Consider the following 15125-nt stretch of genomic DNA (forward strand, 5'->3'; position numbering starts at 1 on the left):
AACGTAATAAAATGGTGGTCCGATAGTCCAGGATTATGAGGAAAAACATTAAGATCCACAACATTTATTCCATGGGACAAAACTAGGTCCAGAGTATGACTGTGGCAGTGAGTAGGTCCAGAGACATGTTGGACAAAACCCACTGAGTCGATGATGGCTCCGAAAGCCTTTTGGAGTGGGTCTGTGGACTTTTCCATGTGACTATTAAAGTCACCAAAAATTAGAATATTATCTGCGATGACTACAAGGTCCGATAGGAATTCAGGGAACTCAGTGAGGAACGCTGTATATGGCCCAGGAGGCCTGTAAACAGTAGCTATAAAAAGTGATTGAGTAGGCTACATAGATTTCATGACTAGAAGCTCAAAAGACGAAAACGTCGTAGTTGTTTTTTTTTTGGTAAATTTAAATTTGCTATCATAAATGTTAGCAACACCTCCGCCTTTGCGGGATGCGCGGGGGATATGGTCACTAGTGTAACCAGGGGGTGAGGCCTCATTTAACACAATAAATTCATCAGGCTTAAGCCATGTTTCAGTCAGGTCAATCACATCAAGATTATGATCAGTGATTAGTTCATTGACTATAACTGCCTTTGAAGTGAGGGATCTAACATTAAGTAGTCCTATTTTGAGATGTGAGGTATCACAATCTCTTTCAATAATGGCAGGGATGGAGGAGGTCTTTATACTAGTGAGATTGCTAAAGCGAAAACCGCCATCTTTAATTTTGCCCCACCTAGATCGGGGCACAGACACGGTCTCAATGGGGATAGCTGAGCTGACTACACTGACTGTGCTAGTGGCAGACTCCACTAAGCTGGCAGGCTGGCTAACAGCCTGCTGCCTGGCCTGCACCCTATTTCATTGTGGAGCTAGAGGAGTTAGAGCCCTGTCTATGTTCGTAGATAAGATGAGAGCACCCCTCCAGCTAGGATGGAGTCCGTCACTCCTCAACAGGCCAGGCTTGGTCCTGTTTGTGGGATGAATTCAAGGGCAGATTTCAGGAGCAGGACAAGACACCCTCTTTTTGATTGATGACTGATATCAGGGCATGTACGTGATAGGCCTATCTGGCTTATATGATTATGATGGTCACAATGCTTCTTGACAGTGTCATGAAGTGTATATTCTTAGTCGAAGTGACACAGGTTGGTCACGTGGCATGACAGTGTCAAAGTGTATTTCTACAAGATATTTAATATATGATGAACAAAAAAGTGACTGTAAAGAATTAATTACATCAAAAGGATTTAAGAAAAAAACGTTGAAACAGAAAGTGTCATAGCCGTGTGTGTAGGTGGCAGGAAAGTCAGGCGCAGGAGAAACCAACTTGGTTAAACTGGAGTATTTTAATTAATAGAAAAACAAACACCAAAACCAAAATATAAAAATAACATGGGTAAAAATAACCCGTCGCACACCGATACAAAATACACGCGTACATAACACACAAACAATCACTGACAAGGACATGAGGGAAAACAGAGGGTTAAATACACAACATGTAATGAATGGGATTGGAACCAGGTGTGTAGGAAGATAAGACAAAACCAATGGAAAATGAAAAACTGATCAATGATGGCTAGAAGACCGGTGACGTCGACCGCCGAGCACTACCCGAGCAAGGAGGGGCATCGACTTTGGCAGAAGTCGTGACAGAAAGGAAACTTCTTGGCAGGGAAAAAACGAATTTGAATAAATGTGGGTGTTGACACTTTTGCAGGTTTTGTCATAAAATAATACAATAAAGAATCAAGTCAAATTTATTAGTGACATACACACGTTTAGCAGATGTTATTGCAGGTGTAACGAAATGCTTGTGCTTCTAGCTCCAAAAGCGCAGTAATATTTAATAATTTACAACAACACACTCAATAAACAAACCTAAAAGTACAAGAATGACATTAAGGAATATATAAATATTAGGATGAGCAATGCCGGAGTGGCATACACTAAAATACAGTAGAATAGAATACTGTATTTACATATGAGATGAGTAAAGAAAAATGTAAACATTATTAAAGTGACTAGCATTCCATTATTAAAGTGACTTGTGATTTCAAGTCTATGTATATAGGGCAGCAGCCTCTAAGGTGCAGGGTTACCTAACCGTGTGGATGCCACCTCATGATGGCTATTTAACAGTCTGATGGCCTTGAGATAGAAGCTGTTTTTCCAGTCTCTCGGTCCCAGCTTTGATGCACCTGTACTGACCTCGCCTTCTGGATGATAGCGGAGTGAACAGGCAGTGGCTCGGTTGGTTGTTGTCCTTGATGATCTTTTTGGCCTTCCTGTGACATCCGTTGCTGTAGGTGTCCTAGAGGGCAGGTAGTTGTGGATAGGGGCCTGCTCCCTCTGCTGTTTGCTGAAGTCCACAATCAGCTCCTTTGTTTTGTCGACATTGAGTGAGAGGTTATATTCCTGGCACCACACTCCCAGGGCCCTCTCCTCCTCCCTGTAGGCTGTCTCGTCATTGTTGGTAATCAGGCCTACTACTGCTGTGTTGTCTGCAAACTTGATGATTGAGTTGGAGGTGTGCGTGGCCACGCAGTTGTCGGTGAACAGGGAGTAAAGGAGGGGGCTGAGCATGCACCGTTGTGAGGCCCATGTGTTGAGGATTAGCGAAGTGGAGATGTTTTTTCCTACCTTCACCACCTGGGGGCGGCCCGTCAGGAAGTCCAGGACCCAGTTGCACAGGGCGGGGTTCAGACCTAGGGCCCCAAGCTTAATTATGTATTTATTTTATTTCACCTTTATTTAACCAGGTAGGCAAGTTGAGAACAAGTTCTCATTTACAATTGCGACCTGGCCAAGATAAAGCAAAGCAGTTCAACACATACAACAACACAGAGTTACACATGGAGTAAAACAAACATACAGTCAATAATACAGTAGAAAAATAAGTCTATATACAATGTGAGCAAATGAGGTGAGATAAGGGAGGTAAAGGCAAAAAAGGCCATGGTGGCAAAGTAAATACAATATAGCAAGTAAAACACTGGAATGGTAGATTTGCAGTGGAATAAAGTGCAAAGTAGAAATATAAATAATGGGGTGCGAAGGAGAAAAATAAATAAAATAAATAAATACAATAGGGGAAGAGGTAGTTGTTTGGGCTAAATTATAGATGGGCTATGTACAGGTGCAGTGATCTGTGAGCTGCTCTGACAGCTGGTGCTTAAAGCTGGTGAGGGAGATAAGCGTTTCCAGTTGAGATAAGGGGGGACTTTACCTAGCAGGGTCTTGTAGATGACCTGGATCCAGTGGGTTTGGCGACGAGTATGAAGCGAGGGCCAGCCAACGAGAGCGTACAGGTCGCAGTGGTGGGTAGTATATGGGGCTTTGGTGACAAAACGGATGGCACTGTGATAGACTGCATCCAGTTTATTGAGTAGGGTATTGGAGGCTATTTTGTAAATGACATCGCCAAAGTCGAGGATCAGTAGTATGGTCAGTTTTACGAGGGTATGTTTGGCAGCATGAGTGAAGGATGCTTTGTTGCGAAATAGGAAGCCAATTCTAGATTTAACTTTGGATTGGAGATGTTTGATGTGAGTCTGGAAGGAGAGCTTACAGTCTAACCAGACACCTAGGTATTTGTAGTTGTCCGCATATTCTAAGTCAGAACCGTCCAGAGTAGTGATGCTGGACGGGCGGGCAGGTGCAGGCAGCGATCGGTTGAAGAGCATGCATTTAGTTTTACTTGTATTTAAGAGCAGTTGGAGGCCACGGAAGGAGAGTTATGAGAATTATGAGCTTGGAGGGTTCTATGGTGTTGAATGCTGAGCTATATTCAATGAACTTACATAGGTATTCCTCTTGTCCAGATGGGATAGGGCAGTGTGATGGCGATTGAATCGTCTGTGCATCTATTGGGGCGGTAAGCAAATTGAAGTGGGTCTAGGGTGTCAGGTAAGGCTAGGTAGAGGTTATATGATCCTAAACTAGCCTCTCAAAGCACTTTATGATGACAGAAGTGAGTTATACGGGCCGATAGTAATTTAGTTCAGTTGAATTGAATTTATTTGGGGTACTGTAACAGACATATACAACAAAATGTACAATGTGGATCCAGAGGATATCACCTGAAAGTATTAATTTAAACGCTAGTCTCCAAAGTGGTCCTCGATTGTAAAAACAATAACACATAATGATTAGAAGGCAAGACCAAATTAAACAAAAAATACATTAATTTATTGAGATCCTAAAAAGTGGCACTATTCACTGCACTTCTCCATAACCTTAAAAATCAACCATATTCATTTCACATCATACCGATCCTTCAAATAAATACACCTGACCAACAGTAAGGGGCACAAGGGGCAGTGGAGTGGTGTCTCCTACTTAGACAAAAAATAAAACCTTTGCCTGCTTTTTAAGCTATTTTTACTTTTTCTTTGCTTTATCTCCAAGGGAAGGCTATTCCATAGACCAATGCCTGTATGGAAAAACGTGCACCTCGCAGTACTGTTTACTCTTTTACAAGACATAACACTAGCTCTGGTATTGTGACTGTTGGTTATAGACCGTATCAATGTGGTTTTTCATGTAACCTGGGGCACGCTCATTTAAGACGTCAAACATATGATTAAGTTGAAGTTGGTCCACTCTGGACTCCAAAGGCAACAAGCCCACCTCCCGGAACTCCTGTACCCCTATGTGGGTCTTAGGGGGGACATTCAGCATATACCTCTATTTCAGCTTTGTTGATAGGCCACTATACCAAGCAGAGCAGGCATAATCAAAATTATACTGGATCAAGATTGAAATAAGCAGTTTCTTAACTTTAATGTTAAAGTATCTAGTGTTACGATATAAACATTTATATTTGTTCGCCGTTTTAGAAACATTTTTAGCAGCAATCAGATCTCCAGAAAGGGTTTGATCTAGGGACACACCAAGACAAGATACACTTGTTTTAGACTCAATCTCCTTGCCTGTACAGGTTACTGTCATCTTGTCAGCCCTAAGCAATCTACCTTTTGTTCCAAACAAAATCGATTCAGTTTTTCCCAAATGTAGTGACAATTTGTTGTCAGACAACCAATCTCTAACAAAATGTAATTCCTTACTCAGGGTGTCCTCTATGTAAACTGTATCCTTCCCTGATACCAGTATGGATGACTCATCAGCACAAAGCAAGCGTTTGCACTTTATTGTATCTGGCATATCATTAACGGATATAAGAAATAAGAGAGGCCTTAATATTGATCCCTGCGGTACTCCACGGGATATGTCTTTGGCCTCTGACAGGACATTATATACAGTTGAAGTCAGAAGTTTACGTACACCTTAGCCAAATACATTTAAACTCAGTTTTTCACAATTCCTGACATAGAATCCAAGTAAATATTCCCTGTCTTAGGTCAGTTAGGAACACAACTTTATTTTAAGAATGTGAAATGTCAGAATAAAAGTAGAGAGAATGATTTATTTCAGCTTTAATTTCTTTCATCACATTCCCAGTGGGTCAGAAGGTTACATACACTCAATTAGTATTTGGTAGCATTGCCTTTAAATTGTTTAACTTGGGTCAAACATTTCAGGTAGCCTTCCACAAGCCTCCCACAATACGTTGGGTGAATTTTGGCCCATTCCTCCTGACAGAGCTGGTGTAACTGAGTCAGATTTGTAGGCCTCCTTGCACGCACATGCTTTTTCAGTTATGCCCACACATTTTCTATAGGATTGAGGTCAGGGCTTTGTGATGGCCACTCCAATATCTTGACTTTGTTGTCCTTAAGCCATTTTGCCACAACTTTGGAAATATGATTGGGGTCATTGTCCGTTTTGAAGACCAATCTGTGACCAAGCTTAAACTTCCTGACTGATGTCTTGAGATGTTGCTTCAATATATCCACACAATTTTCCTACCTCATGATACCATCTATTTTGTGAAGTGCACCAGTCCCTCCTGCAGCAAAGCATCCCCACAACATGATGCTGCCACCCCCGTGCTTCACGGTTGGGATGGTGTTCTTTGGCTTGCATCAGACCAGAGGACATGGTCCTACCCAAAGTTGCAAAGACAATGTTGTGATCTATTTAATAAACACAAGAAACCAGCAAAATGGATAAAGGGTGTGTCAGTTGCAGGAACAGCAGCATCTAGCGGGCAAAACCTGTTACTTTCACACTAATTTATGGTAAAAAATGTAATCGACTTCAATAGCAAATTTTTCTGAACTGGGGAAAAAAAGGACATTTCCAGATTCACAGGGAATACATAACATAGGACGAAGAAGCAATAGCCTACTCCAAGCCTCAGCTCCATACTTCTTGTTAGACATAGAGAACTGATAGTGTATACTGGCTGTTGGATTAGGATTGGCGTGGGGGGTCCATGGGTGGCTTTTGATCATTTTAGTGAATTCCTCATCTTACTCATTGTTAGGAAGAATTATAGCCCAAATCGGATGTTAGGTACTATATTTATTGAAGATTATATGAATCCTATCAATTAAAAAGAGACAATTTGGATGCAATCTCTTTAGCTTAATTTCTCAGAGATCAAATTATACTTAAATAAAATAATCGTATATGTTTTGAACTACAGAAACAATTTGAGCACAATTTCAGATGGTGGGTGTTGAAATCCTCTTGTGCTTTTGAGGTAAAATGACTCACATTCAAATGGAAGGCAAGGTCTTCAAAACAAATGGAATGAAGAGAAACTGAAAAAGTCACAACCTGACTGCTTTGAAATATTAAACTTACATTCTAGGCAGTTTGTACTTGGTAATGACACACACACACACACACACACACACACACACACACACACACACACACACACACACACACACACACACACACACACACACACACACACACACACACACACACACACACACACACACACACACACACACACACACGATGGCACCCGGAAACCACACACACTTGCCAGACAGATGAGGATGATGGCGTTGGGAGGAGGAATGAATGAGCTGGAGTTGGAATAATCACCCATCAGGAATGAATTAGGGTTAGCAATTAACATTGAGAGAGAGAGAGAGACTCACGCTCTATCTAACCACACAGATAACAGCTATGCACTCTCTTCAATAAACCACAGATAGGCCTACATTTTGCGTTTGCGTGCACAAATATTTTCTTTTTTCCCCCCTCACAAATATACACACACACTCCCCCCTCCCCCACATCGGTCTTACTCACACTGCCTCACATCCTCCCATACTGAACACCCCCAAAACTACCCACAGACCACACTGTCCTTCACACACACCCATTTTATTTATTTATTTAGCTCCTTTGCATCCCATTATTTCTATTTCTACTTTGCACTTTCTTCCACTACAAACCTAATATTCCAGTGTTTTACTTGCTATATTGTATTTACTTTGCCACCATGGCCTTTTTTGCCTTTACCTCCCTTATCTCACCTCATTTGCTCACATTGTATATAGACTTATTTTTCTACTGTATTATTGACTGTATGTTTGTTTTACTCCATGTGTAACTCTGTGTTGTTGTATGTGTTGAACTGCTTTGCTTTATCTTGGCCAGGTCGCAATTGTAAATGAGAACTTGTTCTCAACTTGCCTACCTGGTTAAATAAAGGTGAAATAAAATAAAATAAATAAAAATACACGCATTCCCATGTTACCTGGATCTGTTCTTGGGTCCATTGGTCCAGGTTGACAGATTTGACTCTGGAGATGTGGACGCCCAGGTTCCTGTGGATGCCAGCACAGTGTATAAACATGAAGACCCCCAGGTTCCATGATGCCCACCGCAGACCTACGCAGACGTACATAAACTCAGCAAAAAAAAGAAACGTCCTCTCGCTGTCAACTGCATTTATTTTCAGTAAACTTAACATGTGCAAATATTTGTATGAACATATCAAGATTCAACAACTGAGACATAAACTGAACAAGTTCCACAGACATGTTACTAACAGAAATTGAATAATGTGTCCCTTAAAAAGAGGGGGTCAAAATCAAAAGTAACAGTCTGGTGTGGTCACCAGCTGCATTAAGTACTGCAGTGCATCTCCTCCTCATGGACTGCACCAGATTTGCGAGTTCTTGCTGTGAGATGTTACCCCACTCTTCCACCAAGGCACCTGCAAGTTCCCGGACATTTCTGGGGGGAATGGCCCTAGCCCTCACCCCCCGATCCAACAGGTCCCAGACGTGTTCAATGGGATTGAGATCCGGGCACGTCGATGGCCATGGCAGAACACTGACATTCCAGTCTTGCAGGAAATCATGCACAGAATGAGCAGTATGGCTGGTGGCATTGTCATGCTGGAGGGTCATGTCAGGATGAGCCTGCAGGAAGGGTACCACATGAGGGAGGAGGATGTCTTCCCTGTAATGCACAGCATTGAGATTGCTTGCAATGACAACAAGCTCAGTCCAATGATGCTGTGACACACCGCCTTAGACAACGACAGACCCTCCACCTCCAAATCGATCCAGCTCCAGAGTACAGGCCTCGGTGTAAAGCTCATTCCTTCAACGATAAACGCGAATCCAACCATCACCCCTGGTGAGACAAAACCGCGACTAGTCAGTGAAGAGTACTTTTTACCAGTCCTGTCTGGTCCAGCGACAGTGGGTTTGTGCCCATAGGCGACGTTGTTGCCGGTGATGTCTGGTGAGGACCTGCCTTACAACAGGCCTACAAGCCCTCAGTCCAGCCTCTCTCAGCCTATTGCGGACAGTCTGAGCACTGATGGTGGGATTGCGCATTCCTGGTGTAACTTGGGAAGTTGTTGTTGCCATCCTGTACCTGTCCTGTGGGTGTGATGTTCGGATGTACCGATCGTGGGCATCTTTCTTTAGGGTGTTTTTCAGAGTCAGTAGAAAGGCCTCTTTAGTGTCCTAAGTTTTCATAACTGTGACCTTAATTGCCTATCGTCTGTAAGCTGTTAGTGTCTTAACGACCGTTCCACAGGTGCATGTTCATTAATTGTTTATGGTTCATTGAACAAGCATAGGAAACAGTGTTTAAACCCTTTACAATGAAGATCTGTGAAGTTATTGGGATTTTTACGAATTATCTTTAAAAGACAGGGTCCTGAAAAAGGGCTGTTTCTTTTTTTGCTGAGTTTATTAATTATTCTGGTACTGTTTTTGTTCCAGTCCAGCATTGACACCAATTCCTTCAACTATGCGTGGTCCTGTCTGAAGAGCATTGATTAGCCGATTAGTCAGAACCCCCTGCCATAGATCAACCACTGACGGACTACAGACCTAAAATCAGCCAACCTAACAAACACATCCACTAAAACGCACACACACAGGGCCCTGGAGCCTCAATGAGTGACAGTGGCTCTTTCCAACTCGGGGTGACAGGCAGTCGAGCTTGAAATTAAAGCCCCTACCGTCAACCTGAGGACAGGGCCTTACGTATGTGTGTGTGTGTAACAGGGGAGCTGGTGGCCGTCAGGGATAGCAGACAGTTCTCCAGAAGACACTGACAGGTTGTCTCAGGAGCTTCTTACTACTGGCCTTATCTGTGACACCATTGTTCAAAGCTGTCGAAAATTAAATCCACACTGAAAGTGCTTGAGGAACAAGTGGCTGTAGATAAAGTTGCACTCAACCACTCAAACAGGGTTAGGCTCGATATTTTTGTCATACCCATGATTTTATGATTGGCATGCCTATCTGATCCTAGATCTGTGGTTAAGGGGACAACTTCTACCTCTGGAGCTGAGGAACAGTGCTTTGCTGCTCCCTGGTGGGGGCTGGATGCTGTACAGTCCAGGTTAGGTCGTGGCTAATCTCGTTCCCAGACACTTCCACCCAAATGTGTGAATAGGTCTGGTGGACCAAAGCATCAGACTTGGCCAATACAGAAAGATCGGGAAAAACTCCCAACGCATAGGCATTGGCTTACAAATCGGCTTCCCCTTAATCCTGCCAAGTATGTGTCTTCTGCGCACCACAAGTTTCTGCCTCCATTTGGAGCCACGCCTCACTGTCGTGTGATTCGCTAAAATTAAAGACAAATAGTTTACTCAGTAAGGTCCCACTAAGGCCAATTTTTAATCATTGATGTTCCAGGCTTTTGTGTGCAATAGCCTGGGGACGAGGTTAGGTTGTAGCACTAGCTCTCACAGAAGACCAGCCGTGTTCAGATTAGTAAAGGACTGCCAGTAACTCACACAGCACATGCAGTACATATTCTACAAGCAAGAATGCCACATGCATACACACTAGGGGTGTACATCTTCCCTTTCAATAACAATTTGATACACATCTAGATATATGGGCTCCGATATGATACAGCAATGATACGTTTTAGTTCAAAGCGATTCGGTCGATTTGGTTTCATTAGAGGAATGAAACGATGCGGTCGATTTGGTTTCATTAGAGGAACGAAACGATGCGGTCGATTTGGTTTCATTAGAGGAACAAAACGAGGAGATTTGGTTCGATATGATGCGGTTCGATGCACTAACATCTATTTTCCATTCAAAATTGTCATCTGCTGCTGACGGAGCTCTGGAGCTGGGGCTCTCTAAACTGGATCGTGTGTGTGTGTGTGTGTGTGTGTGTGTGTGTGTGTGTGTGTGTGTGTGTGTGTGTGTGTGTGTGTGTGTGTGAATGTATATGTCTATTGTGAATGTAGGCACCTGGGCCTGTATCCATAAATAGCCTGCATCTTATGTGGGGATACCACCCACACATCACACTCCAATTCTTGCCCATAAGTCATCAAGGAAGCTCAGAGCAGTGTGGTAAGTGAACAGAAATAGAATTCATTGATATCCTCTCAGACCAAATTAATCAAATTACTAGGCTACTTCTGTCACCTGAAGAAAATGAAGTGCAGTGGTATTATGGATAACACAAAGTACTGTTTGGTTGAGAGATTATCAGATTGGGCCTCCGTCAATTCCCTGACTCTCTTTCTCTCACAGAGTTAATGGGCTTATGTTACCACCTGTTGGCGATGACAGGAACAGTAGGCAGGTCATGATGAGGACACAGAGAAGATGGCTTCTCTCACTATTTGGAGCAATGTTTCCCAAATGTTGAGAGTTGTTGCAGAAACAAGTCTACCTGCAGGACATCCGACAAGGTGTTGTGTGAGGCTAATATCCAGTTCCACTGGATCTGGCTCTCACAGGTTTGCCACAGATAATACGTTCTAAATTGATGCATCTATCACCATTATCACCAAGCCAAAGTGGCGGGAAGAGGAAGAAGACAGAGCTAGATGAAACTTGTCCGACATTCTGCTTACTTCCTCATCGATGAAACATTCCATCTCAATACAATTCTGTTCCCAAAACTAGAATCTGTTACAAACAGAGTTCACTAGGTTTTGTAGACTTGACCCTTTCTAAAAGTTTCAAAGAATTTGATTGTTTAGAAGGAGTGCAAGAGTGAATTGAGTTATTGCACAGGTGCACTTCACAGAGTAGTTATTCCCTAATGGAAATATGCAAATACATGTTAAAATGTGCCACTAGGATCTTACGAGCTCATGCTTGGCTCTGCCCACCTCCTTGCTTGTTCTGCCCACTATGCTTAATTTGCTCCCAATTGGAAACAACACTGGTGGTGTTGGGTTAGTTACTAGTGTCTTTAGGTTTACCTTGGCTAGGCCTACATTTGGTAGCGACAGAAGTTGGCTGCCCTCTCCTTCATACAGCAGGCTGAGAGAGAGAGAGAGAGAGAGAGAGAGAGAGAGAGAGAGAGAGGTCAAAACAACCCTCTGTGCCAAGCTGCCTTCTTGCCAAGCTTGCTGTACCAACACAGAGAAAATCATGCCAGTTCAGAGAGAGAGTCCCACTGTTATGAACATGACATGCCATGCTGGGTTGGCAGGTAGCCTAGTGGTTGAGAGCGTTGGGCCAGTAACCAAATAGTTGCTGGTTCAAATCCCAGAGCAGACTAGGTGAAAAATCTGATGATATGCCCTTGCACAAGGCACTTAACCCTAATTGCTACTTTAAGTCGCTCTGAATAAGAGCTGATTCAAAATGCAAAATGTAGACAATACCCCTAGAAACAAGGGAGTAGGCTAGTTTAATGAGATAAAGGCCGGCACTCTTTTTTAGCATAGATAGGCTTACAAACCTCAACACATAGCAGCAGTACACAAAAAGACTGGTTCAGGGCAGTGTGCACACTGTACAGGCACGGAGACACAGGCAGGCAGGGTGAAATTACACCTGAGCAGCTCTGCAGAGTCACTTACTACACTTTAGGTGACAAATCTGCCGGCCAACATCCAGTCTAATCACCATTATTACAGGTATGTTACACATAGTCCTGGGTGTCTAGGAACACACACAGCCTAGCACTCCTCTCCCTGTTTCACAGCAGAAGCCCTTGTCACTGTGGTCAGTAGAGGTAAAGGACACAGATTTGGAGAACAAAGAATGACAAAAGTTGATTGAAGGAATATGAGTGGGCATAGCCGTGGGAAGCAAGGGTGCAGAGGGTGCTGCAGCACCCCCTGAAAAATCTGAATACATTTTTTTTTTTACCATTTCCTATGTTGCAGAACAATAGTGAAGACTTCAAAACTATGAAATAAACACATATGGAAACATGTAATAACCAAAAAAAGTGTTAACCAAATCAAAATATATTTTATATTTGAGATTCTTCAAAGTAGCCACCCTTTGCCTTGATGACAGCTTTGCACACTCTGGGCACTCTCTCAACCAGCTTCATGAGGTAGTCACCTGGAATGCATTTCAATTAACAGGTGTGCCTTGTTAAAAGTTATTTCCTTCTTAATGCGTTTGAGCCAATCAGTTGTGTTGTGACAACGTAGGGGTGGTATACAGAAGATAGCCCTATTTGGTAAAGGCCAAGTCCATATTATGGCAAGAACAGCTCAAATAAGCAAAGAGAAACAACAGTCCATCATTTCTTTTGACTGACCTTCATGTATTATCCGGAACATTTCAAGAACTTTGAAGGTTTCTTCAAGTGCAGACGCAAAAACCATCAAGCGCTATGATGAAACTGGCTCTCATGAGGACCGCCACAGGAAAGGAAGACCTAGAGTTACGTCTAATGCAGAGGATAAGCTCATTAGAGTTACCAGCCTCAGAAATTGAAACCCAAATAAATGCGTCAAAGAGTTCAAGTAAAAGACACATCTCAACATCAACTGTTCAGAGGAGACTGCGTGAATCAGGCCTTCATGGTCAAACTGCTGAAATGAAACCACTAACAGACACCAATAAGAAGATACTTGCTTGGGCCAAGCAATGGACATTAGACCAGTGGAAATCTGCTGTTTGGTCTGATGAGTCCAGATTTGAGAATTTTAGTTACAACCGCCGTGTCTTTGTGAGACGCAGAGTAGCTGAACGCATGATGTCCGCATGTGTGGTTCCCACTGTGAAGCTTAGAGGAGGTGTGATGGTGCTTTGCTGTTGACACTGTCTGTGATTTATTTAGAATTCAAGGCACACTTAACCAGCATGGCTACCACAGCACTCTGCAGCGATATGCCGTCCCATCTGGTTTGCGCTTAATGGGACTATAATTTGTTTTTCAAATGGACAACGACCCAAAACACAACTCCAGGCTGTGTAAGTGCTATTTGATCAAGAAGGAGAGTGATGGAGTGCTACATCAGATGACCTGGCCTCCACAATCACCCAACCTCAACCCAATTGAGATGGTTTGGGATGAGTTGGACCACAGAGTGAAAGAAAATCAGCCAACTAGTGCTCAGCCTACACTACCGTTCAAATGTTTAGGTTCACTTACAAATGTCCTTGTTTTTTAAAGAAAAGCTATTTTTTTGTCCATTAAAATAACATAAAAATGATCAGAAATACAGTGTAGACATTGCTAATGATGTAAATGACTATTGTAGCTGGAAACGGCTGATTTTTAATGGAATATCTACATAGGCGTACAGAGGCCCATTATCAGCAACCATCACTCCTGTGTTCCAATGGCACGTTGTGTTGGCTAATCCAAGTTGATCTTTTTAAAAAGGCTAATTGATCATTATAAAACCCTTTTGCAATTATGTTAGCACAGCTGAAAGCCGTTATTCTGATTAAAGAAGCAATAAAACTGGTCTTCTTTAGACTAGCTGAGTATCTGGAGCATCAGCATTTGTGGGTTTGATTACAGACTCAAAATGGCCAGAAACAAAGACCTTTATTCTGAAACTCGTCAGTCTATTCTTGTTCTGTGAAATGAATGCTATTCCATGCAAGAAACTGCCAAGAAACTGAAGATCTCGTACAACGCTGTGTACTACTCTCTTCACAGAACAGCGCAAACTGGCTCTAACCAGAATAGAAAGAGGAGTGGGTAAGAGGACAACTGAGCAAGAGGACAAGTACATTAGAGTATCTAGTTTGAGAAACAAACGCCTCACAATCCTCAACTGGCAGCTTCATTAAATAGTATCTGCAAAACACCAGTCTCAACGTCAACAGCGAAGAGGCGACTCCAGGATGCTGGCCTTCTAGGCAGAGTCGCAAAGAAAAGGCCATATCTCAGATTGGCCAATAAAAAGAAAAGAATAAGTTGGGTAAAAGAACACAGACACTGGACAGAGGATGATTGTAAAAAAGTGTTATGGACAGACGAATCTAAGTTTGAGGTGTTCAGATCACAAAGAACAACATTAGTGATACGCAGAAAAAATTCAAGGATGTTGGAGGAGTGCTTGACGCCATCTGTCAAGTATGGTGGAGGCAATGTGATGGTCTGGGGGTGATTTGGTGGTGGTAAAGTTGGTGATTTGTACAGGGTAAAAGGGATCTTCAAGAAGGAAGGCTATCACTCCATTTTGTAATGCCATGCCATACCATACCCTGTGGACAGCGCTTAATTGGAGCCAATTTCCTCCTACAACAGGACAATGCCCAAAGCACAGCTCCAAACTATGCAAGAACTATTTAGGGAAGAAGCAGTCAGCTGGTATTCTCAATCTCAACCCTATTGAACTGTTGTGGGAGCAGCTTGACCGTATTGTACGTAAGAAGTGCCCATCAAGCCAATCCAACTTGTGGGAGGTGTTTCAGGAAGCATGGGGTGAAATCTCTTCAGATTACCTCAACAAATTGACAACTAGAATGCCAAAGGTCTGCAAGGCTATAATTGCTGCAAATGGAGGATTCTTTGACGAAAGCAAAAGTTTGAAGGA

General features: G+C 42.7%; 1 pseudogene; it reads right to left on the reverse strand.

The window, feature by feature from the left end:
• The window catches only part of LOC106605638 (stromal membrane-associated protein 1-like), an 85898-nt pseudogene extending 78116 nt beyond the window's left edge, over positions 1-7782 (reverse strand).
• Positions 7783-15125: the final 7343 nt, after the last annotated feature.

Source organism: Salmo salar, chromosome ssa01 (assembly GCF_905237065.1).
Source record: "Salmo salar chromosome ssa01, Ssal_v3.1, whole genome shotgun sequence".
Taxonomy (NCBI): domain Eukaryota; kingdom Metazoa; phylum Chordata; class Actinopteri; order Salmoniformes; family Salmonidae; genus Salmo; species Salmo salar.